This window comes from Heloderma suspectum, chromosome 9, assembly GCF_057233095.1.
Source record: "Heloderma suspectum isolate Gila_16-S chromosome 9, 16-S_ref, whole genome shotgun sequence".
Lineage (NCBI taxonomy): Eukaryota > Metazoa > Chordata > Lepidosauria > Squamata > Helodermatidae > Heloderma > Heloderma suspectum.
In genome coordinates, this window is record NC_139466.1 from 3,098,071 (window position 1) to 3,123,499 (window position 25,429).

Here is a 25,429-nt window from a genome sequence, read left to right on the forward strand (position 1 = left end):
ATGACGCCATGTCCCTCCAGGGCGTCTCCTGCATGAAATGCCCTTGGTTCCATTTTTAAATAGATCGCAGATAATGAGCTATCAAATTACCCCCTTGTGTTCCACTTCGGTTTCCACCATGAAAAGAGGAAAAGCGGCTAGAAGAGGAGCGAGATCAAGGAAAGATAATGGAAGACTCAGATATGGGGGGAAGGACGGGGAAGGGGAGGGGGGAAAGGAAGCAGGTGAAAAAGGGAATTGTGATCCTGCATTTAAAACAGAAGCAGAAAGCCCCGTTTTAAATGCAGGACTTTAGGCTGGTAGAGATGCCCGTCGTCAGGCCAGGGGACTCTTTCTCAGAGCTCCACCCACTCAAGTGCTGGGTCTGGCTGTAGTTGTTGGCTTCTCCTTGGGAGTGGTGGTTGGAGGAATGAAGGGCCAGTTGGGGCTGCTCCCCAGAGACTCCCTGTTCACTAAAAGAGTCTGAGATCCACTCCTCAGAGTCAGGGGGTAACAGAACCTCCTGAGGGGGGATCATGTGGATAGGATATAAGATCCAAGGCAGTGGGAACCAGTCCAGAAGGACCAGGGACTGGTTCTGGTGCCTCCTCAGAGTCATTGTTGCTGGAGGCTTCCATTTCCAAGGGCTTCTGGTCTTGGGCCGCAATATCCGGTGGTCCATCTCATTTAAAAGGCACAGTGGCAGCAGCAGAAAAGAAAATACGGCAGGGCGTGCGTGTGTGTGTGTGTGTTCACCAAAAGCACAAATTGCATTCCTGAGGGAGAAGGCAAGCCTTGCCCTTTAGATTTCTGAAAAAGAAATAATGGCATATTTCTCAATCATGTGCCCTTCCTAAATACCTTTTCACTGTGGAGTAAATCATATTAATTTTGAGAGAGTTAATTGTCAAGTAAGTAAGCTTAGGATTGCAGTTTGCACACAATATCCAGTTTGTGATTCAGTTATAATCTGTGTGTGAAATGACCACTCCCTTCAAGTACCCACAGGGGCCCGGTGGTGCAGGTGGGCAAGTTGCTTGTTGGGAGGTGGGGGGTGGTCTTGCCTCCCTCTGGTGCCAGGAGAGAAGCAGGCTGGAACTATCCCTTTACACTTGTCGCTGTTGTGACCTGCCAATGTTCAGGTTTTGCTTATTTTTAGAAATTTGATTTTCTCCTCAGGTGAGGTTAGCGGGGAAGAGCCACTGAGCCTAGAACAAAATTAGCACCTTATTCTGCATGCTTACCTTACTGCTCAGCTTCTGTATCCATTTCCTTTCTTTGCTTCCGAAGAGACAGCCAAGTAAAAATGGTGTCATTTCCCCCCTCTTCTATTTCCCTCATGCAGTTTGCAAGGAAATATATTAACAGTCTTGAGGTGTGAATTAAACCAAAACAGCAAGTTGTTGCAAAGCCTACACTTGTGGGATGGGTGCCCAGAACCTGTCACTCTGGGCTTGTTTGGGGTGGGTTTTTGTTTTTGCACTTGTCCATTTTCACATATGCTGTACACCTAATCAGTTCCTGTTTTTAGAGCTTTGCCATTTGCAAAGGCTCTACACTGCAGCTGCAGGATGTGGGGATGCTCTCCTGAGTTGGCCATTCCAGACAGGACAGGCCAACATTGCTGAGAGGCAGTGTGGTGCAGTGGTTAGGGTGTACATCTGTACCATTTTGGACCACAGGTTCTGATTATGCTCTGTGATGTAGCACGGGTTGGAGCCTGGTTCTGTTAGAGATCAGATCTTAAGCAGGAATCCGGTTGAGACACGTTTGTCAGGAAGCAAGACAGAAGAAGATCAGCACCACAGAAAGCTCTGAGTGGGACTGGAGCTGGAAGCCAGACTGCCCCAATGTTGCTCCACTGAAGATCTGACAAGACCCAAACTTCAATAGGGAGTTATGGGCCTTTAGTCTGATTAGCTCCACCTCTACATTGCCCCAGTTTGCAGGACACAAGGGTGGTTAATGGGCCACAGTGGCTTGTTAACCACCCCTGCATGTGTCAGCTCATCTCCCTAATTACCCTCATGGCCGCAGGTTGTTGTGACATCCAAACCCAGCAAGGCTGGCTTGGCATGGTTAACAAACCACCCAGAACCCTTGGCCTGTCATAGGGTTGTGGGGTGATTTGTGAACCCCTCCAACAAGCCACCTTCACTGGATTTGGACAATATGAGAAGCCATGGCAGGGGGTGTGAATGGGCGATCTTGCACCCGCAGGCGCTGCAACCCACCATGGTTAAAATAAGCCACGGTGGGCTGTGGTGATCATGTGGACCAGGTCACTGACTGAGACTTGGACCCTTGAAGGGGGCTGGTCTGTTTCAGCAACCTCAGGCCATGGCAATGTGGGAGTGGTTGTGGCATGCTAGTGCCTTCATGAGGCTTCCTCTGGAAAAGTGGGTTCTGGGGAAATGGAAGCCTCACAATGTCTTTCTGTGTCTGAGACTTTGTCTATTGACTCTGGAGCCTCTCAAGGGATCAGCATCCTCTGGGGATGATGGTTTTGGAATGCTGGTCCATGTCAACATCTTGATCTGAATTTGAATCCCTGCTTGGAAAGTGTTAGTCAATCCACTGTTTCTCAGCCTCGACCGCCCCATGAAGTTGTTATAATATGCCACCCTGCATTCCTTGGAGGAAGGGAGGGACACAAATGTAACATAATGAATTAGAATCTCCCACTGGCACTGTGAGAAATCCAGGCATGTAACACAATGGATAAGAATCTCCAAATGTAACATAATGTAATAAGCCGGATGTACTGAAGTGCAGATTTAAATTTCATTTAGAAGATTTGTATCCCACTTTTCAGCAAGGCAGCTAACAACTTTGTTTTTTAAAAAATCAAACAGTTAGCATTACATTTTAAATAGAAAGCTATTAAGGTAGTAAAATGGCTGTGATAAAAGCAGAACGAAAAGCCGAGAAATAGCACGAACACAATCAATTCCCCATTGAATACTTCATAGAACAAAATTGCCAAAAGAATAACAAAATTAGTGGCACCTGAGCATCCTGGGGGAGCATTCCACAACTGGGGTGCCACCACTGAAAAGGCTGTTTCCCATTTGCCACCAACTCAAAGTGTTGGCACCCAGCACAGAGCCTCTGATGTGGATCAAAGTGGGTTTCTTTGGGAACAGGCAGTCCTTTAGGTACCCTGTTCTTCAGCCATATATTGGTGGGCACATTTAGAATTTTGAGTGTGTGTGTTATGGGCACTGTCACAAAATGTCTGCCCTGGGGGTGGGGCTTGCCCATTCATAAAATGGCTGCCGTGGTGGGCATGGCCAGTTGCAAAACACTCATTTCCCAGAAGACAAAGTGGTGAGACTAAAGGAAAAGTCACTTGCCCAAGTACAAGGCAGACGCGAGGTCTGAGCTCCGAAACACAAAACCACTCTTTGGAATCCCAATAAAGATGGTGCTGGGGGGCAGGACTTTGCTTTACAGCAGGCCAGCCTCCCAGTTAGAAAAACTGTTTTCAATTTTTAAAAGTCTTAAAGAAATAAAATAAAAATCAGGAGGGGCAGAGAGCCTGGTGGGCACACAACGGAGGAGTCTGCGGGCTAATGGCTGCCTACAGGAACAGACGCCAGCCTCGAATGTTGACCAGCTGGCATGGGCACCTGCTCTCCACACTCCTGGTTGCGGATTTTTCACTTGTCATGTCACCTGCCATGGGGCTTGCTGTGGCCCCTCTGAGCCATAACCGGCTCAGGTATAAATCTTTATACAGATGAAATTAATGAATGGCCAAAGGAAGTCAGAGATGTTGGGATTTGGCAGAGGCCATTAAGGTGCCACAGGAGCATCCATATGCCTCGGGTCTCTTTGCAAACCAGGGCTGAACAGCCAGGCAGCCCTCTTACAACAGAAGGCTGGACTGCACTGCACCCTTTCTGAGGCACAGAAACATCCCATTACAGGTGAGGCAGGAGGGAAGATGTTGTTTTGGCTTTGTGCTTCATCTGTCATCTAGCTGTGAAAATGTGTGAAGGGCTGACATCTCTGGGTCCTGTGTTTTGCCTCTGGGGAGGGCTTTAAAAAAAATGCCGTGGCTCCTGTAACTAGCCATCTTGGCAGTGTGAGGTTTTTAAGTATTTGTGGCAATTCTGTTGTTTTAATGGCGAAAATGTGTGCATGTTTAGGGGGAAAGCAGAAGCTGCAACTGAGGCTTTGTGCATCTTGCTGTCAACCAAATGTTTGCTTTTTTAAAGAGCAAAATAAGCTTGAACGTAGGTATGAAATGCTGGTGGCTGGAGGTGGGTAGCCAATGTTACCTGGGGAGCAGCAAGGCCCTACTAACATCCTGAGCCAGACTTCCCCCACCTGCCCCCCAGATGTGTTGGACTACAACTCCCATCAGTCAGAATGGCCAGTGGTCAGGGATGGTGATAGTGGTGGTCCAAAACATCTGGAGAGATCCAGGTCAGGGAAAGCTGATATATACATATAATTAACTTAAGGAATTTGCTACCAGAAAGTGCAGTGATAGTAACTAGCCGAAACGGTGTTAACAGGGGGCTTCAACAAATTCAAGGAGCAGCATACTTCAATGGCTGTTGGTCATGAGGTTATATGGACCATACAAGTTCAAAGGCCCTGTAATAATCTGATGATTATGGGGCTAAATGTAGAGCCCCATATTATTATGGGCTAGGGCATGATCCCATTCTTGGACTTTTCTTTCCAGTTTCTGCCCAGTGTTATTCCAGCAATAAACAGCAGGTTTGTTGGGCTGCATATAAAGTGAGTGGGAGTTTTTTGTTGTTGTTGTTCAGTCGTTCAGTCGTGTCCGACTCTTCGTGACCCCTGCGCCACACAAGGCTCTGAGTGGGAGTTTTTACTACTTATATAATTGGGGGAGGGGTTATACAAAAGGCAGCATGCCCATGAATACCAGTGGCTGGGAAAGAATAGTGGGAGGGGGTTGTTGCCTTCACAACTCGCTTGGGGGCTTCCCAGTGGCAAGTGACTGGCCAGTATGGAAAGCTAGCTGGGTGCAGGTTTACAAGGGCCAGGCTTTGACCTGATCCAGCAGGGCTCAGCTTAGGTTTGAGTGCTCCTGCATACAAAACCATTCCCCCTCCCTGATGTTGGGGATGGAGAGGAAGCTTGGCTAGAACTGTGTAGAGTGGCTACGTGTCCTACTGCACAAAGGATGGTCTTCTGTCTGAAAGCATCCCCTATGTGAAGGGCTGTCCAGTGCAAGCCCAGTTTAAAGATAAAGAACCATAGGAAGGGAGAGCCCAGGGGGCCTTCCGGTTGCCTATCATCAACAGTGAGCACCTGGGCTGCAGACTGACCCACTGTGGTGAAAAGCATTGCATGCCTGCTTAAATTACAGTAATTATATATTTCTAAATTTGCCCATTTGCATACAAATTAGCACGTGCACATTTTGTGCAAATCAGTGTCCTCTTTTGTCCTCATTTTTGTTAAGGCATAATGGGCCCCCCTGTCCCCCTGACATCCTGGTTTTCTGTTTTGCGTGTTAGGGGCTGGCTGTGCTGTATGTTTGGATGAGAGCTTATTCCAGCTCTGTGTGGTGGCTGTGCCAGCTGGAACTGTTCTTGGCCTCCTAATTTGATTTCTCCTCCTTGATGAAGTTGTTCTGCCTGCACCTTTGCCTCTCTATGTATCTTGATGAATTTGATAATCATGGTTGTCAGATCTTCCCCTTTGAACTTCCTTTCTAATTTATTGTAGATAAATTTCAAATATCTCCAGGACAATTAATTCAAGTGGTCAATTAAAAACACTGGCATGTTTTGAAAATATCCAATCAAGCATTTAATCAGAAAACCAGCCCTGATATACTCAAATATGTGTTATCAAAAATAATCTCAGAAAAAGGCAGCTGAGGAATGACACTCCCCCTGCAATGAATGGCTGGTTCAGTTTCAGCCTAGTCTAGCCTCGCACCCTTTGGTGCCCTCTAGGGGTGTTGGACTACAATGCCCAGCAACCCCCTGGCTGGTTGAGGAAGGCCTTCAGCCATTAAAGGCACAATCCTAGACAAAATCCAGCTGGGGCATGCTGGGAGTGGTAGGACTTCTGTCTGTCTAAACATGCATAGGATTGTACCCTAAAGGAATGTCTACATTTTGGAACAAATGAAAAACTGGATCAAATGTTCCCCATTCAGCTCAATTTTCATTTGTTCCAAAACGAATTCCTTGAGAAACAAAAGGGTTTGGTGTTTGTTACCCTGTTTGTCACTCATTTTGGGATGACGGCCCATGGGGGTTGCCATTTTCCCAGAATGCCTCAGAAATTGTATCATTCTGTGGAGGGATGTGGGGCAGCCAGGATACCGGCTCCAGCTTTTTGGGGCTCTTGGGTAAGATGCCCTCATTGGGCCTGCTCCTTCAGTGAGTCTACCTTCTCACTGCCATCATCACTGACTGCTCCCGCCCCTCTTTCTCTTCATTGCTACCACTTGGTTACACGGCAGACAGAGATCGAGGGAGCAAGCAGGCTGTGACGTCTCCTGCTCCTCCTTCTCACCACCTCCATTGTCTGGGGCAGAGAAGCCGGTAAACAAGCAGGTTGCTGTGGTGAAGAGGAGGAGCCACTCCGGGGACTGTTATCCGTGGGCCCCTGTTGAGCTGCGAGCCTTCGGCAGGTGCGCCACTGTGTCTACCTTTGTCGCTGGCCCTGGTGACAGCTTCCATTCATCCCAAATGCTCTGGAATGATGCAGTACATACGGGATTATGGGAGAATAAAATGGCAGCCACCAGGAGGGGACTACTGAAATTGCAGCAGCAGCAAAAAGTTTAAAGTAAAAACAAAATTAAAAAGTGTGAGTGCTGAAATAAATGTATGGTTAAACAAATGCCATTTTTAAATAAATCAAGCATGAAATGAATTGAGGTCTTTAACTGTGAAAACAAATGGAGTAACAAAATAAGGACAATCTTTTTTCATGCCCCGATTTACCACAAAGCAGCTGCTCTGGATTCTAGGATTCCCGGGTTCTGGGACTGGGGACTCCATTTTCCTGTCCCCAATCTCTACCTCTCTTTCTAGAAGTCCACTTGTGCCTGGGGGATATCTTGTCATTCTGACTCTTTTCTTTAGGTGAAAGATGTCCAAAGCCAGCCATTTTGGCACATGGAGTAGGAACCAGTAATGCAGGGAGGAAACCATTTGGGGGATGTATTACCACGGGGGGAAAATACGTATTACTTAACATGCATTTTTTCCATAAATTAATTAGTAATGCAATAAATGGGTACAATACCAGTCAAATTTGGGGTTGTTTCCAAGTTTTCTAGTGACTGTGCTTAGAACCTGCATGCATATGCTAGGGTGATTGTCCGTAGCATGCATTTTTAACAAATATAAGCTTATAGCTCTTCCTTGGTGTCCTAAAATTAACATGTTAACTATTTCCAGTGCTCTCATTTTTTTTATCCTTAGAATTTTCAGCCATGTGCTGCAGAGTTGTCATGTGTTTAAAGCATTTAAAGGTATTTCAGTACAAATAATTTTCACATAAGGTTTGAATTCGTTCTGAATATAATATTTAAACCATGTTTAAATTTGCTTTATTGGTGCAATTTTCCTAAGCAAATATTTCAGTTCAAATACTTTAGGTTGTTGGGAAAACATCTGAGACATTTATATACAGCATGTAAAATTTTTCAGATCCCCCCCCCCCTTCTTTACATTTTTCTGGAAAAGCCACATCATGGGAAGGAGCCCCAACATGGTGGGTGTCACCGTGGTCCAGAAGCAGCCATGCAATACCTCTCTGCTGAATATTCTTATATAAGAGGTATTATCTAAATTTGGACTGCACTGCTTTCCGAAATACACCCTTAAGTGAGCCAGAGAGATCCAGTGCTTCGTATTTAATCTTTTTGACGTGGTAACAATTCCCCCACTTCTTTGAATTCACTGGGTATTGCTTGGGGAAAAGGTGACCCTTGCAGCTTTCTTGCTCCTGAGGTTGTTGAAGAAAAAGCTTAGCAGGTAATGAGAAGAGCTTGCCGTTGGGTCCCAAGTTATTTATTTCTGAGTATTTATAAACTGTGTACATCTACAGATTTCAAAGCAGTGTACACAAGTCATAAAAACATAAACATAGAAACATAGAAAATCAGTGCATTGTATCTACATATACATGATGGTAGGCTAAACTGCACAGTCAGGCTTGCAGAAACAGATGGGTCTTCAACTTGTGCCTAAACATTTTTTAAAAATGTGGGAGCCTGTTGAAGATTATTCCACTTCACCCGTTTGGTGATTTTAAGGTCGGCAGTGGGGATCTTCCTCAGTTGTCTGCCATTGAGGGCAGTTAGGTTGGCAAGGACAAGGGAGATGGCCTTTTCTGCAGTGGCCCCACACCTCAGGAATGAATTGCCCTCTAGGATCTGCCAGGCCCCATCTTTACAGGCCTCTAAGGAAAGCGCTGAAGACCCACCTGTTTTCTTTTGGCTTTCTCTTGGGTAGTATTTTATTTTGATGGGCTCTTCATAGGGATGCTGGAGAAATCTGCCAGAGTTTGATGAGGCCGGGTACGCAAGAATCTTCCCTCCAGAATCTGCAGTGGACTGGCATCCCCTTACCTGATACGTCCACCATAGTTCACGGGGTGGCTCTCTGGCTGTCTAAAAGGCGCGATAGGCTAATGGCAGCTGCCATTAGCTTATCGTGGGAAAATTATGTCTGTAAATTGGGTAGTTTACAGCATTTGTGGCTGTAAAGCACTTCCTTCTACATTAATTGGGTTGCTTTACATCCACAAACTACACAATTTATGGCTGTAATTTTCCCATGAAAAAGCTGCCATTAGCCTATTGTGCCATTCAGACAGCTGGAGAGCCACCCTACGAACTATGGTGGATGTGCCAGGGCTCTGGGGAAATCCACAGGGCCCTAAGTGGCCCGAATTTCCCTGTGGCAGACCCCCCCGACACCTGTTGCTCATCCCTAGGTCTTAGTGACAATTATTTTAGCAACGGGGCTGGATGCTTGTTTGTTGTTGACTGGCTCTTCATTGTTGTTGACTTCATTGTTTTGGGTTGTTCTACTACTGTGTTGGCTCTTAATATGTCAGCCACCTTGAGAGGGAAATATTTTTCAAATCAAATAAAGATGACTAATGGCAGGATGGGTCAGAGCCTTGTCTAGGAATGTCCTTTCAATGCTGGGGCTTTGCTATTAATACGTATGCATGGGGTTGTCCTTGCTAAAGAGAGACCCGTCTTCCAGCCCCTCCTCTTGGGATCTTTTCGGGATCCAGTTCTTCTGTGCTATTTTGGAATATTGTAGTCGGCTTCCCGACCAGGGGCCATGTGCTTCAGGGGAGAATACCTAATGTTGGAGGACAGCTTCCACAATCTGTTTCTGCCCTGTTCCTGCCATCCCTGCTATTCACGCCAGCTCCCAACCTTACCAGGGATAGTTTTGTAGCTCAAGAACCAGCCCAGGAAGATCTGTCTAGCAGGAGAGCTGTCCAGCAGGGAGCACACTGGAAAAGATGTTGCTTCAGTAAGGACTGGGCTCCCAATTGATTAGCTTTATAGGGAATGCTGATGCCCCATCCCTTCCTGGCTTGTCAGAAGGGCCCTGATTCAGAGCATGCTGCCTCCTACAAGTAGGGCTCAAAGATAGCTGATGTGCTGCCATATCTCCAGCTCTGAGTGTCTGTCTGGACCTGCTGCTTCCTTCCCTCCTGGGATCCTGGGGGTGATTCTGGTGGGTCTGAAACAGGGGGATGGGACTAGTCCAGGTGCCTACATTCCTTCAATGCTGCAGCCTCCTCAAGTGGGGCATTGTTCCTGGTGGTGGCCTTGAAAAGGCTATTGGCACCCTGACTCTTGCAACCACCAGGACCAGTGACAAGATCCTCCTTCTCTTCTGAGGTCTCCTCAGGTTCCAGGGCTGTCCCGGCAGGAAGGTGATGGGACACAACAGTTCCATAAGCAGAAAAGCAGATCCAGGAATGTGGCTTCTCTTCTGTGGGAGTATTTTTGCACTTGCAGGATGACTGAGGGAAAGGGTGCCGTAGAGCGCATGCAGAATGCCAGCTCCCTGGCTGCTCCAGCGTAGGCCTTTGTACATCTTGCAATTGGGGTGGAGGCTGTTTGCGGGGGAAAGGGTGAATTCTCTGGGAAACCTTGAGCCCTGGCCCCTGTAAATTCCTGGATTAAGTACTGGCAGAATTGAAGAACCTAAAAAGGCCTTCCCCTCTATATTGAAGGAAAAGACTGCTGGGAGGAAGATCACATTACATGGCCAAAGAATGTGGCCATAAAAAAGCAAGTCAGCTTCTTGGGGTGTCACTTTGGAAAAGGGCTCCCTTGTTAGAGTAGAAAAGCAGACAACAAGATGTCTCCCTCCCTCCCTTTGGGGGTTTGGAACAGTGATGTTCCATCCTTTCTTTGTGTTTGATGCTTACAGCTCATTAAGGTGGCAAGTGAGTGAACATCAGGTCAAGCAGTGAGTTCACTGCAATGATTACACACTCCACTGTCCTCACTGATCAAAGCCACTCTGTGTGTTTTCTTGTGGGCCAGAGATGTACGTGCTGGGCAAGGCTTTCATGCCATACCTGTGATGCAAATACATTCACAATGGTGCTGTCTCTGTGTGTACCCTTGAGAGAAAAGCTTTCTTATTCCTTTTAAAAATACTATTATTTCTCTCCCACCTCCCACCCCTTTCAGTTCACAATATTTGTTAAATTGATCACAACACTTTGGGCTGTACAGCAGAACCTCACGCTGCATTTCTCCAAAGTCAGGGGGGACGTCAGAAAGTTGACCTCAATCACATCAACGTTTTTGCCTTCTGATGGAACAGGGAGCACTTTCTGAAGGAAAAGGAAATCTTTGGGGTGGGTGGGTAGATGTGACTAATTAGTAGTCTTCAGTCTTCACACATCCGGGACTCACCTTTGGTCTAAAGATGCATTTTGAGAACCCAATTCCTGATTTGTGATGATTTATTTGTATGGTGCTGGTGCTGCTTTTGCAACATAGGTTAGATCAGGGATCCTTACCAGTTGAAAACCAATGTGGCAGATGGACCTTTCTGTGGGCAGAATCCAGTGGGATGCTTGCGCCTCCACTGATTCTCTTCTGGCCTGCTGCTTCTGTTGCAGAAGTGGTGGGTCCTACTGATTCCATTGCACAAGTGGGACCCACCACTTGTGCAACAGAGCTTTAGCACTTCCCAGAGGAAGCCCTCAAATGAGTGGAAATGCTCATTTTTCAGTAGGGCAGGTAGGTGGAGCTCCCTTCTGTGAGCTGTGCTGACCTGCCCCACTCCAGCAACAAGCATTTTTGTTCATTTCTGGTTGCCCCAGAAAGGCTGTATCTTCCTTCCACAAGTGGTGGGTCCCACTTGCAGACAGGAACTGGCAGGGCAAAAGGGAATTGGCTGAGGTGTGAGTGCCCTGTTGGATTCTGCCTCAGGATCAATTATCCAGGGGTTTGTTTATTTCTGTGTGGTGTGGCCATAGTGGACACTGGGAAATTCTTCCTACAGCAGAAGCTGAACACTGGAGGAATGGAGAACCCCCCTCTTCCTTCTGTCCCTAGCATGCGTGATGGGTGGAGATGACTCATTCTTGTTCTCCCTCCCACAACTGGATCAGTGAAGAGGGGCAAACGAGGTCTGTACATGAGCAGGAAATAGAAGAACATGCCTGCCATCTTTGAGCGGGGCTGGGAGAGAGAAACAGAGACCTGAGCTGCTCTCTGCAAGAATCCTAGTGGCCCCCTCAGAAACTTAATGGGGCAGCAGTATCTGTTGGGGTGTTCACGCTCATGTGAGCTCACCCTTATCCTCAAGCTGTATGTGAGTGTAAATGAACCATCCATCACAAGAAATGCCATAAGCCTCCAGTGATCTCATTCCAAGGGGCTAGATAGCTACTAGTCATTATGAGTATATGTTACCTCCGTATGCCAGTTGCCGGGGAACACGAATGGGAGGGGGCTCTTGCACTCATGTCCTTCTTGTGGCCTTCCCATTGGGCATCTGGTTGGCCACTCTGGGAACAGAACACTGAACTAGAGAGGCCTCTGGTCTGATCCAGCATGGCTCTTCTTCTGTTCTTAAGGAAACAAATCCCTGGGTAACACTCCCCCCCCCCAGAGTTCTCACTGCTCAGAGAATGGGGGGGAAGGGTGAAGTGGTAGGTGAGAGCCCAATTCAAAGCACCCAGGACTTTTTGTTTCATTTTGGTTGCTAATCTAGGCTGGCACACCTGCCCTTCTTGGAATGTATGCCACCAAATACTGTAATCATTCTTAATAATTTAGATTTATGGCCAGTCTGTTGCTGCTGCTGGTCTGCCCCTTTGGGTTCTCCGCTAGCCATGTTTATCGCAGTGCCTCACCTCTTGAGTGTTGCCTCCCCACGAGGGAAATCTCAGATTCATTTTCCTCTCCTACCTCTATTGGCAGCGGCAGATTAACCACCGAGCGCGTCATGGAGCACATAAGTATTTCTCCTTGGTCCAACAGAATGCTGCTCTTGATAATGTGCCTTCTCCAAATTGCATTAAAAAGGAGCTGTTTATATGCAAACCTTGAAGGAGGAAGGACAGAACTAGCAGTAAGGGAGCAGAGAGGTTTTTCTGTCCGCTTTCACTTTGCTGAAGGCTAAGTAGTGAGAGAATTATTAATGCAATTTGCTGATTGTTCTCTGCAAATCATGATTTATGAACAATTTGAATGGTTAACATAAACTTGTTGCAATCCATAAGATGGCTGTGTTGTACATGGATGCGAAACCGCAAAGGAAGATGTGGTTCCTGACTGGACTGTTAAAGGACCGTCACCTGATTTTGTAGCCCAGGACTCCGCAAGGCAGGGGAGATATAGGTTCTGCCGGGGACTCATCCTCTAAGCCAGAGGATGATGGCAGGGCTACGTCCTCTGGCCTGGAGGGCCCTGAATAAAGCACTGCCAGTTCTACCCCCAAAGAAGTATCCCGTGACTTGTCCTCATCAGAATCCTCTGCTGCGCAGTGGAAGGCCCAAGAGCTGGGGTCATGACACCACCTCTAGAAAATTTTTGCGACCATCTATGGGTGGCTCAGTGGTAGAGCACAGCCTTGGTTGGCATACAGAAGGTCACTCCTGGCATGTCCAGGTAAAGGATCCTCAGTAGCAGGGCTGCCTCAGCCGGAGGCCTTGAAGATTTGCTCCCAGTTAGGATCTACAGTGTTGGCTTTGGGCTGGGTGCTTCAGCACAGGGCAGCTCTCAGTGCTGACTGTGCTTCCTTCTTGTGGGCTTTCTAAAGGTGTCTGGCTGACCACTGTTGGAAACCAAAATGCCTGCTCATGAGGACCCATATCTGAAAGACCACCTTGCCCATAGATTGTGATCCTGGTTTGAGGCCCTGTTCAATGGAGGCTGGTGGCTCTAATGTCATGGATTAGTGAATCTGCTCTTGGTCTCAGTCAGAACTGGTCAGAACTCAAAAGGAGCTACCCAAGGTGCTGAACCTGATCCCTAAAATAGGCTCAGCACCTTCGATAGCTCCTTTAGAGTTCTGGCCAGATCTGACTGGAACCCAGAGTGGATTAACTGCCCCACTGACATTGCCATCAGCCTCCACTGGCCTTGTTTTCTGTCCCACCACAAAAAGAGGTTTGGTTGGTGGGAATATGGGACAGGGCTTTTTCTGTCGCAGCACCCCTCTTATGTAATTCTCTCCCAAAGGAGGTTAGATTAGCCACATCCCTGATGACTTTCAGTTAGGCAGCAAAACATTCTTATTCCACCTGGCTTTTCATGGTCCTTGGCTTGAGATCGAAGGTTTTAACTGTTATTCTTGGTTCCAAAACTCTGTTTGAATTCTGTTGTGATATTTTGCTTTGTAAACTTCCTTGGGGCACCAAGCTAGAGCTAAAATGTGGAATAGAGATGTTTTTATTAGACACAGAGTGAGATGGTCAGATCCAGCTGGGCTACCTCATGTTATTAAATAACAGGATCCATTCCAGGAGAAATTCCAGGTTGATTTGTCTTTCTGGTTTTTGCTTCTTTAAAAAAACAACCACCACCCCAAAGCTCACACCCAATATTTTCATCCAATTAGGCTCCCAAAGCATCTTCCATGGGTGCTTTGCAAAAGTGGGCACCATCCCTTTTCCAGAAGGATTCCTCTTGTGCAAGATTTTCTTACCCAGATTCAACCATTTTTTTCAGCATAACATTATTTCTTGGTAACAATGGAGAACTGCTTCATAACAACGTTTTTCTTACCCAGAAATAACTTCTGTATGTATAAGAGAAAATGAAAAAGAGAAAGAGAAGAAATCATTTGTGAAACTTCCCCACAAAGTCCTTTCGACCTTTCGTGCACACTGGAGCCTCTGCCACTCGGTGCAACTAGTGTGTGCAGAACGTTACCAAACTGGGAGAGGGCTGTGAGCCTTGTTCTGAGATGCCAGCTCAGAGATGTCATGTTTTTCTCATGGAATAATTCTGGATGATTTCCCAGATTCTACAGCTGCTCCCCTTCTATGCAGTTCCAATCGAGGAGGGTGAAGAAGAGGAGGCCAATGTGGAATCTGCCACCCTCATTTCTGTTGTTGGGCTTCTCTCCAGGCTTGATTTCAAGCCCTGTGTTTGTGATGGATGATGCCTGAGGAGTAGGTTTCTTAAGGTCAGATCCATGAGGCTGGTGGGCACAAGAGGTTGGGTCTTTTCAGTGGTGGCCCTATCACCTTCAGGGCCTTTAGGCCTGGTTGTTTCAATCTGCTTTTAACTGCAACTGCTATTAGCTCACTGACTACTAATCTGTAGCCAAAGCATTAGGAGATGCTGCTGTTTTATTGTTTGTATTGGTTTTTTGTTTTGTTTTTATGCTACTGGCAATTTCTTTTTATATATATTTTTTTAAAAATGTAAACCACCTTGAGGGTTTCATTTCTGTTTTATGTTTGACATTGCTGCAATTCCCAATCCCAATCTTCAGTGTTTGGGGTTGTCATCCTAGCATACCTGGGATTTATTGTAGCATATTGTGTTTCTACACTGAATGTGTTTGAATGCAGTTGATGTTGTTAATGGCCTTGTTTTTCTGTATATGTCAATTGTTTTCTGTATATTGACATGTTTTAACAGATTTTTTTTCCATTGACAAAGGACTGGATTTTTTAATGCACCAGGAATGCAATCAACCTGTACAACTGAGCATTCCAAACCAGTTTTTGAATGGGAGTTGTAATCCAAATCATCTGGAGGAAGCCAGTTTGCCTATCCCTGATGGAGCTGCTTAAAAGGCACAAAAAAACTCTGCATCCCCCCCATGAAAGTTTATTTTATTTCGAAATAAAGTTAACAAAATAAAGGCAACAAAAAGAAGAATGTACATAATAGTAAATCAAGATCACTAAAGAAACAAAGGAATTCATTAATCATAATTCTTAGTCTATAACCCATATATTCTTATGCAACATCTACAGTACAATGGCCTAAGTGGGATCTCAATATCTAGGGGAATAGTAAAATGCAGTTTATACAGCATATTAAAGGAGCATGTGTGAGTGTGTGTTATTTTGGGTGTGTGTGTGTATTAGTCAGAAAAAATATAGGCAACTGTGCTTGGTTGGAATTTGACCAAAAGTGTGAAGAGCTTCAGCATAGGAAATAAATGGAAATCATGGTGCCATCGTATCTTTCTTAAAGTTAGGATTCCTTGCTTGCTGCACTTGCCGCTCGGAGGAACGTTGGAAGTGCAGTTATGAAAGAGGCAATCTTATTCCCTGCCAGGGGACTCTCATCTGAAGGGGAAAGTCTATTGATTCCAGGTCTTGCATACCACAAACAAAGACCTCCCACAACCTGGTGCCTTCCAGATGTTTTAGACCGCAACTCCCAGCATTCCTGACCATTAGCCTTGCTGACTGGGGCTGATGGGAGTTGAAGTCCACAACTTCTGGAGGTCACCAGGTTGGGGGAGGCTGTTTGAATGCAAAGAGGAACCATGGTGTGTGTGTGTGTGTGTGTGTGAGAGAGAGAGAGAGAGAGAGAGAGAAGATTATTATGGTCATGACAGAAGGCATGGGGGGGAAAAGTTAACCCCTTCCTCTGCTGAGGAAACTCTTACGTCTGGTGCCAATGGGGGATTCCCTGCCCCCCCCCCCAACCATAATAACATCCTTGGACCAGGGCTTTTCCTCAGGACCGCAGTAGGGAGCAAAGGTTTTTAAAATGTTAAATCCCCCCTCCATGTCTGCTGTGATCCTAATAATTAATCCCCCTCCAGCAGATGCTCTTTGCATTTTAAGAAGCACACATTTAGTTTGGGCCTCGGTGTCCCTGCTCTGGGACGCCCAGCCTTGCCACTGGGCCAGGATCTCCAGACTGCAGCCCAGGCCCGGGGTGGTGCTTTGTAGAGGTGTTTTGCTTGCCGAGTGAGCAAGACCCATAAACCAGCTGGAGGCGCTCTTTCAAATAGCGTTGACGGGGTGGGATTTGTTGGTCTTGGGGCAGCACATTCTGGGTTTGAATTTTCTTTGCTCTGGTGGCAGCCTGGCTTAGGCAGACTGTCTGGATAACTGGTTTTGTGATGCTCAGCCTCTGGGAGAATGGCTGGATTATGCAAAGCTGTTTATAGACCTCCACCGTTTCAGTATATTCCACTTGGTGCGCTTCAGCCAGTTGAAGCGGCTGTGGGGCAGGCGGCTCTCCCTTTCTCTTCATGGAATGAACAGCATTCAGTGGATGTGCAGAACCACCATCCTTGCCTGACTCGGTTGACCACTATGCTAACTATGCAGTAGTGCAGCACAGGAGGACTTTTATTTCACGGAGGCCTGAAAACATTTGGGTGGGTGGCGGAGTTTACCTTTGCTTTTCTGTGCACAAAAGCACCAAAAATGTTGCCTGCCCCTGCTATTACCATCGGCCAAGCATGGATACTGGTCACACAAATGTTCCTTGTCTGGATATCCCCTGCAGTGCTTGCTTCTACTTGTTGGATTTGGAAAGGGATGGTGACGTCCCAGACACAGGCAGATCATCACTCAGAGCCTTTCTCCCATGCTACCCATTCTAAAAGGTGTGTTTTGGGAGGCCCAAAACCCATCATGAAAACTCATTTCCTACAGATCAAGGCTTCTAATTTAGACCAAGCGTGGGCAATCTTTTGGGGCCTCTGGGCAAATTTGGCAATTTGAGAAACCATCCTGGGCACCTCCACAACATGGCTGCCATGGGGGTGTGGCTAGTCACAAAGGACAAGTAACTTGTCGACAAGACTGAGTACAAAGTGGGGGTGGGGGGTGAGCCACAACCCATGAAAGAACTCCTTTAAACTCACAGTTTTCAGTGCCAACAAAAACCTATTTTACAGAAGGCAAGCTCTTTCTTTCTCTCGCCCCTGCCATTATTTTCCCCATCTTACCTTCTCTCTTACTCTATATTACCACCCATTCTCTCTCTCTTTCTCTCTCTCTCTCTCACACACACATGCACACGCACACCAGGTCACCATCCATAGACAGGCTCTCTCTCTCTCTCTTACACATACACAGACATGCATGCACACCACATGCCATTCATGGATTCATGCCATACATCCATGCATGCATACGCATACACCCCTCTGCACTGCACTGCAAGCGCATGAAAAACGACACAAGCTCATTTATTTTTTTAGTACATTTCTATATTGCACAATAGCTGAAGCTCTCTGGGCAGTTCCCCAAAATTAAAACCACAAAGTACAACATAAAAAAAATATAAAAGCTTAAAACCACAATATAAAAGTACAACCAGAATAAAACCTAGCAGCAGTGCAGAGATTTAAAATACAGATTTAAAACAGCAGAGCTAAAAGACCTGAATGCTAAAATGATGAGAGAATAAAAAGGTCTTCACCTGGTGCGGAGAAGAGTGCAACATAGGCACCAGCTGAACCTCTCTTGGGAGCTCATTCCACAGCTGGGGTGCCACAGTAGAAAAGGCCCTCTTTTTGAGGATTCCTCCAGAATTCCCCCTAAACCCCTTCCTCTCTCCTTCTCTCATACATGCAGCCCCCATCCATTCAGACATCCACGCGCACTGCCCTCCCCAGACCTCCGGGCTGCTCCCACATGACTGCCCCCACCCCTACTGGCTTCCTGCTTCTCTCCTTCCCTGCTGGCTTCCCTCAGCCCCCAGCTGCCTTACCGCTGCCCTTCCTAGCCTCCCACTGGTCTCCCAAGTGCCCCCCATTTACCAGACGGAAGCGACAGCGGTCCCTTTTGCTTCCCCCCTTCTTTTTCCTGGTGGCTGGGTGCACTGCAGAGGAAAGGATTGGCCTGTACCTGCCTGCCGTCTTCATCTCTGAAGGAAGTCTCTGAGCCCCATATGTGCTCCAGAAGCCCTGCTGGGAGATGAAGATGGCAGCGGCTGGAGGACCTCACTTTACTTTGAAGGGATCCTAGCCGCTGGTAAGAAGATGGTCTTCGTCTTCGTCTTCGTCTTCGTCTTCGTCGGGTGTCCGGCGGGACGTTGCTTTCCCCAGGGTGAGACAGTTCCTATTTATGTACTATTCGTTCTTGCATTTCTGTCCATCCCACAGTTTCCCTCCTGCAAGGAGCCCAGTGTCGCTCACAGGGGGGCCCTCCTGCTCTCCATTCATCCTCGCAACAGCGCTGAGGCTGAGAGCCAGCGACCAGGCCAAAGTCGCCCAGCGAGCTTCCTGCCCAGGGCGGGGGGCTAGAACCTGGATCTCCCGGGCCCCAGCACCACCCTGGCTCTCAGTTGTTGCTGCTGTTGTCAACCAGTTGGAAGTCAGGACCCTTGCCCAGCCTGTGAATTGAGGAGAACCCACTGGGGAATTATCTCTGCCTCTTTCCCACAATTTAAAACAGCATCAGAAAAGCTTAGGAAGACTAAGATCTCTCTCCCCTTGACCCCTCCCCAAAGCCCTCCATGCGGTTAACAGATCTTCATTTGACTTTGTAGTCAGTTTCTGCTGTGCATGTGTGTGTGTGTGGGGGGGTGGAGGAGAGTTCCCTCTGCCATTTTTTAAAGTGACTGGAATTTAAACCAGAAACCAAGGAAATTAATTTAATCACTAAAGCATGAAGCTGCCAGTGGGGTTGTGATGGAAAATGGAATCTGAAGGGAAAAGTCTGCTTTGAAGAACCGAGTTTGGCAGGGTGCCTTTAGTCACGGTGTGCTGCACATCCATGGGCCGTGAGGGACGTGTGTTTCAACCAGAAGCAGGGCAAAGCGACCAGCATGCCAAGGCTGACGGAATACTCAACAGGGCCATTGGAAAGCCAAATGGCACTGATGATGCAAAGGGTAGGCAGGCAAACACGTCCTTCTAGTGCATGGAAAGCTCACGTGCTCTTCCGTGTCCCCATGCACTCCAACTGCAGGGTCAGTCCTGCCTCATGCGCAAGTATGTGGCCAAATGGGACTTTCAGGAGTTGCCGTACAATTTGTGACTGGAGAGGTGGACTCCAACCTGGGCACCCTTCAGTATGGACTCTTCCTTGTGGCCCAGTTAACACTTGGCCCTTTCAAACAGTCATTCGAGAAGCCCTTTTCTTCATGTTGATTTGTCTGCTGTGAGACTCCTGTGCACTTGAGCACAGAAACGCTGGGTGCTTCGCAATGAGGCTTTGATTGCACATTTGCCCTTCCTCATTTAGGGGAGTTTGCAGGAATCCAGATGGTGTCATCTTCCACTTGTAACCTTTCTGTGTTTTCCCACCACCACTTCCTTTTTTTTTTTCTACAAAAAAACAGCAAAAACAAAAGAAAAACACACACTCTGTGAAGGAGGATAAGGCAGAATAGCTGCACAATGTCTTTGGATTGGGTAGCATTAGGATTCCTCTGTGTGGAATAGGGATGCATAGATCTGTCAAGTTCAGTTCCACTCAGTTTGTCATTTTTCCTGTTCTGCCCTGTTTCTGCATCAGTTTGCATTTTTTTAAATGTCTGTATGAAAATCCATATCCATTTTCATGCACATTCATCCAAATCAGAGATGGCACTTTCCAGGGGTCACATTGTCTCCTGGTAACCCAGGGGGCTGCACCACTCTCCTGCCATGGATTTTCCCATGGTGGCTGATGAATATCAGCAGCACATTTGCAGGGAAACAAGGAATTTGGGGAGCAAGTGCCTTGTTCTGAAGCAGAATTGTGCAATCCAGGAGTGCCCTGAGTCATGTTCCCCTGCAAAATCATTGCGATTCTGGCAAATTCGGCAGCAGCAGGGGAACATTGCAGTGTGTATGCGCGTGTGTGGGGAGAGCGACAGCCATGGGGGAGCCCCATGAGCCCAGGGGCTGTGTGTTGCCCACCCCTGAGATAAATGTGTGCATTTTTATGCATCTTTCCTAATATACACATTTTTGTATGCATTTCTGAATATATGCAATTTTTGCAAACAATTTCCCTCACCATAATGTGTTTTTGTGCACACTTTTCCCTAATACACATTTTGTGTACATTTCCCCCGTTATATGTGCCTTGTGTGCATCGTCTGCTATTGTATGTATTTATTATGCACATTTTAAAAATCTGTGCACTGAACTACAGAATTAGGGAAACGGCAAATATCTCTGTATCACTGCATTCCGGGTTGTGTGTAGGTTCGGGAACTGTGAATGTTGTACATTGGCGTTTAAAATGTGAACCCAACTAATTTGTCACCCATCCCTACTCTGGATGCAGCCGTGGTCTCTAGGGTGCAGTCTTGATTCACCAGGCCTCTGGCCTCATCTTATGTAGGGCAATGGGCAGATGAGGGGTCCCCATATTTGAGCTGGCTTGTGACCCCAGAATCCTCTGCAACTTGCAGGATGTCCTTGAGTGCACCCCTCATGGGGGTGTGGTCACCCGTTGGGAACCATTGGGATTGGAAAAGGGGGCCCATGGCTCTGTGCATGGCTGCCCCACTTGGCAAGCCTCCAGGACTACAGTTTGGAGCATTTCCCTGGGCACGGAAGAGCTCCATCCACCCAGAATGACCACAGTTCCACCTTAACAGGAAGGGCTTCCTGTTTAGTCTAGGATTTTGCCTGGGGCACAACTTTGTGTTCCTGGCTCTGATGTGTTCCTGACTCCTGGCTTGACCCTCTTTGGCTCTTAATCCCTGGTGTGACTCCTGGCCCCCAACTGGACAGCTGCATGTGGCTCTGCTCCTGGCACCTCTTTGCTTGGTCTAGATGGCAAACAGCCCGGCTTGTGGCAACTCCCAACAACAACAGAGTTTCCACATCCTGCTTTTGGCCTTCATGGGCTACAGTTCCTCCAGCCCAATTCTAGCATGCAGAAGACTCTCATTTTGGATCCCCACAACTTCCATTAATTTGAGTCCAGTATCGCCCCCTGTTCCCTCCTCAGTACTTTTCTAATGGCTGCCTTGGATGCATTTCCATGGTCCAGGCAGCGGTGCTGTGTGCCATATTCATGTTGGTGCCAAGCCCACTCAACTAATAAGGACAAATGCTCTGGAATGGAGCTGATTTCTGCCAGCACTGCAGCAGCACAAGTTATAAATCACCCGGCCTGAGCTACACCGCAGTGGATTCAATTCTGCTCAGTATTCAAGACGTGCTGTGATATCAACAGAAAAATTTACCCTTTGGTGCAACCAGCTGAGACTGTGCAATCTGTGCCTTACAGTTAAATATCTATATTTTGGTGGAGGCCTGATATCAGCATCGCCACTGACAGCTCAGCTTCACCTGGGCTCCTTTGCCATCTTACATTTGAGGCAACCCTCTTCCCTGATGGAGTGGCACAGACTGAATATGCCCAAATGGTGTTCTGCCCAGATGAATTTGGCATGGCAGAAATTCTGGTGAAGAAAGGAAGGGGGAGAGGCTGTAGCTCAGTGGCAGAGCCCCTGCTTTGCAAATAGAAGGTCCCAGGTTCTATCCCTGGCAGCATCTCCAGGTTGAGCTGGGAAAGCATCCTGTCTGAAACCCTGGAGAGTCTTTGCTGCCAGTTGGTGTTGACAGTACTGGGCTAAATGGAACCAGGGTTGGGCTCGGTATAAAGCAGCTTCCTATGTTCTATAAGTCACTGAAGATCTGAACAAATTAGGAATGTCTCCTCCCCAAATAAAAATCACAAAAAATATCATTTCCTCCTTCCTTGCTGCTCTTGACTGTTTTTCATGCCAATGTTTTGAAGAACCCTGGCTATCTGAGACCTAAGAACATGGTGGACAGGTTTTGCTGGACAGCTCGATGAAAATGTCAGCCCAGTGTGTGGCTGCTGTGAAAAAGGCAAACTCCATGTTGGGCGTAATTAGGAAAGGAACTGAAAATAAAACAGCCAAGATCACGCTGCCCTTATACAAATTTATCCAAATACAAATCTATACAAATCTACACAGATCTATACAAATCTCTATAGAAATAGCTATATGGATCACTATACAAATCTTATACAAATATATACATAAATTTATACACAAATCTATATACAAATCTTATACAAATGTTCCCCTTATATAAATCTCTGGTGTGACCACACTTGGAATATTGTGCACGGTTCTGGTCACTGCACCTAAAAAAGAATATTGTAGAGCTGGAAAAAGAGCAGAAAAGGGGAAGTAAAATGATCAAGGGGCTGGAGCAACTCCCCCATGAGGGAAGGCTACAACAGCTGGGATTGTTTAGCTTGGAAAAAAGGAGGGGAAGGGGAGACATGATAGAGGTCTACAAAACGATGCATGGTGTGGAGAATGTGGATAGGGAGACATTTTTCTCTCATTCTCATAATACTAGTACCCAGTGGGGTCATCCCATGCAGCTGATTGGTGGGAGATTCAGGGCAGATAAAAAGAAATACTTCTTCACACAGCATATAGTTAAACTATGGAATTCACTTTTGCAAGATGTAGTGATGGCCACCAATTTGGATGTCTTTAAAAGGGGGTTAGACAAATTCTTGGAGGATAAAGCTATTGATGGCTACTAGTCCTGATGGCTCTGTGCTACCTCCAGCATCAGAGGCAGTCTGCCTATATAATCAGTTGCTGGGGAACAATCTGTCCTTGGGGTAAGCTTATTTTGACTTGCATCAGATGATGGCGCATAAAGATATAGGCAGCTGCCTTATACCAGGTCAGGCTATTTGTCCATGTAGTCCAGACTTGTCTGCTTCAACTGGCAGCAGCAGCTCTCCATCATCTTTCCCATCACCTGCTACCTGATCCTTTGAACTGGAGATGCTGGGAATGGAACCTGGGACCTTTTCATGCAAAGCAGGTGCTTCACCACTGAGCTATGGGCCATCTGTGGCTTGAACCTTCACGTTCCATGGGATGAGTTGGATTTGGCCTAGTGAGCTACCTGAAGCTGTGGCTGCTCAGGCCTCAAGATCTTTCTTGGACGCAGGAGGATTATAGTGATGTGGAGCTGAGCACCACCTGCTGTGCTGTCCACAGAGCACCTGCTGCAGCTCCAGTTCCAGCAATGGGCAACAGAGGCTCCAGGGTGAAAACCCATCATTCCTGGTGTGGAGTTGGGTGCAGCCCCCCTTGGCTCCTCCTGTTCCTTGCTAGCCTAAGGAAAAGTAGATAGGGCTAAGATTTGCCAAGAAAGGAGTAAAGGCGGCACTGTGTGCTCTCAACTCATGCATGAGGTGATAAACACCAGCTATATGGCCACATGACACCACTGTATCATGCAACTAGCACCAGGGCTCTCTGTCCAGTTCTGGAAGAACTGAGGCCATGTTGCACGAGCTGGTGGCAGCACCCTGTGGAATAGTTGGGGGACTGGCAGTGATCCACAGATTGCCACGGCTGAAGCAGTCCTCGCCTCTCCATGCCCACACCTCAGCCCCACTTGTATAGTTCTCTGTTGGCCTCAGACCCAGCTGAGAACCTTGTTCTGTGTCTGCAGAAGAATATCATTAGAGGCTTTTTGTGTAAACAGAGGGTTTTTACATAGAATCATAGAATCATAGAATAGTAGGGTTGGAAGGGGCCTACAAGGCCATCGAGTCCAACCCCCTGCTCAATGCAGGAATCCAAGTCAGAGCATCCCTGACAAATGGCTGTCCAGCCTCGTCTTAAAGGCCTCCAGTGTGGGAGAGCCCACCACCTCCCCAGGTAATTGGTTCCATTGCCGTATTGCTCTGACACTCAGGAAGTTTTTCCTGATGTTCAGCCGGAATCTGGCTTCCTGTAACTTGAGCCCATGATTCCGTGTCCTGCACTCTGGGATGATCAAGAAGAGATCCTGGCCTTCTTCTCTGTGACAACCTTTCAAGTACTTGAAGAGTGCTATCATATCTCCCCTCAGTCTTCTCTTCTCAAGGCTAAACATGCCCAGTTCTTTCAGTCTCTCTTCATAGGGCTTTGTTTCCAGTCCCCTGATCATCTTTGTTGCCCTCCTTTGAACCCTCTCCAGCTTGTCTGCATCCTTCTTAAAGTGTGGTGCCCAGAACTGGACACAGTACTCCAGATGAGGCCTAACCAGTGCTGAGTAGAGTGGAACTAGTACTTCCCGGGATTTGGAAGCGATGCTTCTATTAATGCAGCCCAAAATAGCATTTGCCTTTTTTGCAGCCACATCACATTGTTGGCTCATATTCAGCTTGTGATCAACAACAATTCCAAGATCCTTCTCGCTCGTAGTGTGGTTGAGCCACGTATCCCCCATCTTGTAACTGTGCATTTGGTTTCTTTTTCCTAGGTGCAGAACTTGGCATTTGTCCCTATTAAATGCCATTCTGTTGTTTTCTGCCCAGCACTCCAGTCTATCCAGATCACTTTGAATTTTGTTTCTGTCTTCCAAAGTATTAGCTATCCCTCCCAATTTTGTGTCATCTGCAAATTTGATCAGCATTCCCTGCACCTCCTCCTCCAAGTCATTAATAAAAATGTTGAAGAGCACTGGGCCCAGGACTGAGCCCTGCGGTACCCCACTCGTTACCTCTCCCCAGCTTGAGAAGGTCCCATTGATAAGCACTCTTTGAGTCCGATTCTGTAGCCAACTGTGGATCCACATGATCGTTGTTTCATCTATCCCACTTTGAGCTAGTTTGCTCATCAGGAGATCATGGGGCACTTTGTCGAAAGCTTTGCTGAAGTCGAGGTATATGATGTCTACAGCATTCCCATGGTCTACAAGGGAGGTGACTTGATCAAAAAATGAGATCAGATTTGTCTGGCAGGACTTGTTTTTGACAAATCCATGTTGGCTTCGAGTAATCACGGCATTGTTGTCAAGGTGCTTCCAGATGGATTGCTTTATGATCTGCTCCAGAATTTTCCCAGGGATTGATGTCAGACTGACTGGTCTGTAGTTCCCAGCTTCCTCCTTTTTACCCTTTTTGAAGATAGGGACAACGTTAGCCCTCCTCCAGTCATCTGGCACTTCCCCGGTCCTCCATGATTTCTCAAAGAGAATAGACAGCGGTTCTGAGAGTTCTTCTGCCAGTTCCTTTATGACTCTAGGATGCAGTTCATCTGGCCCTGGAGATTTGAACTCAT

General features: G+C 47.1%; 1 protein-coding gene across 2 annotated transcripts in view; it reads left to right on the plus strand.

The window, feature by feature from the left end:
• Positions 1-25,429, plus strand: part of HTR2C (5-hydroxytryptamine receptor 2C) — a 266,622-nt gene that overhangs the window by 61,585 nt on the left and 179,608 nt on the right. The gene's annotated exons all lie outside the window — the stretch shown is intronic.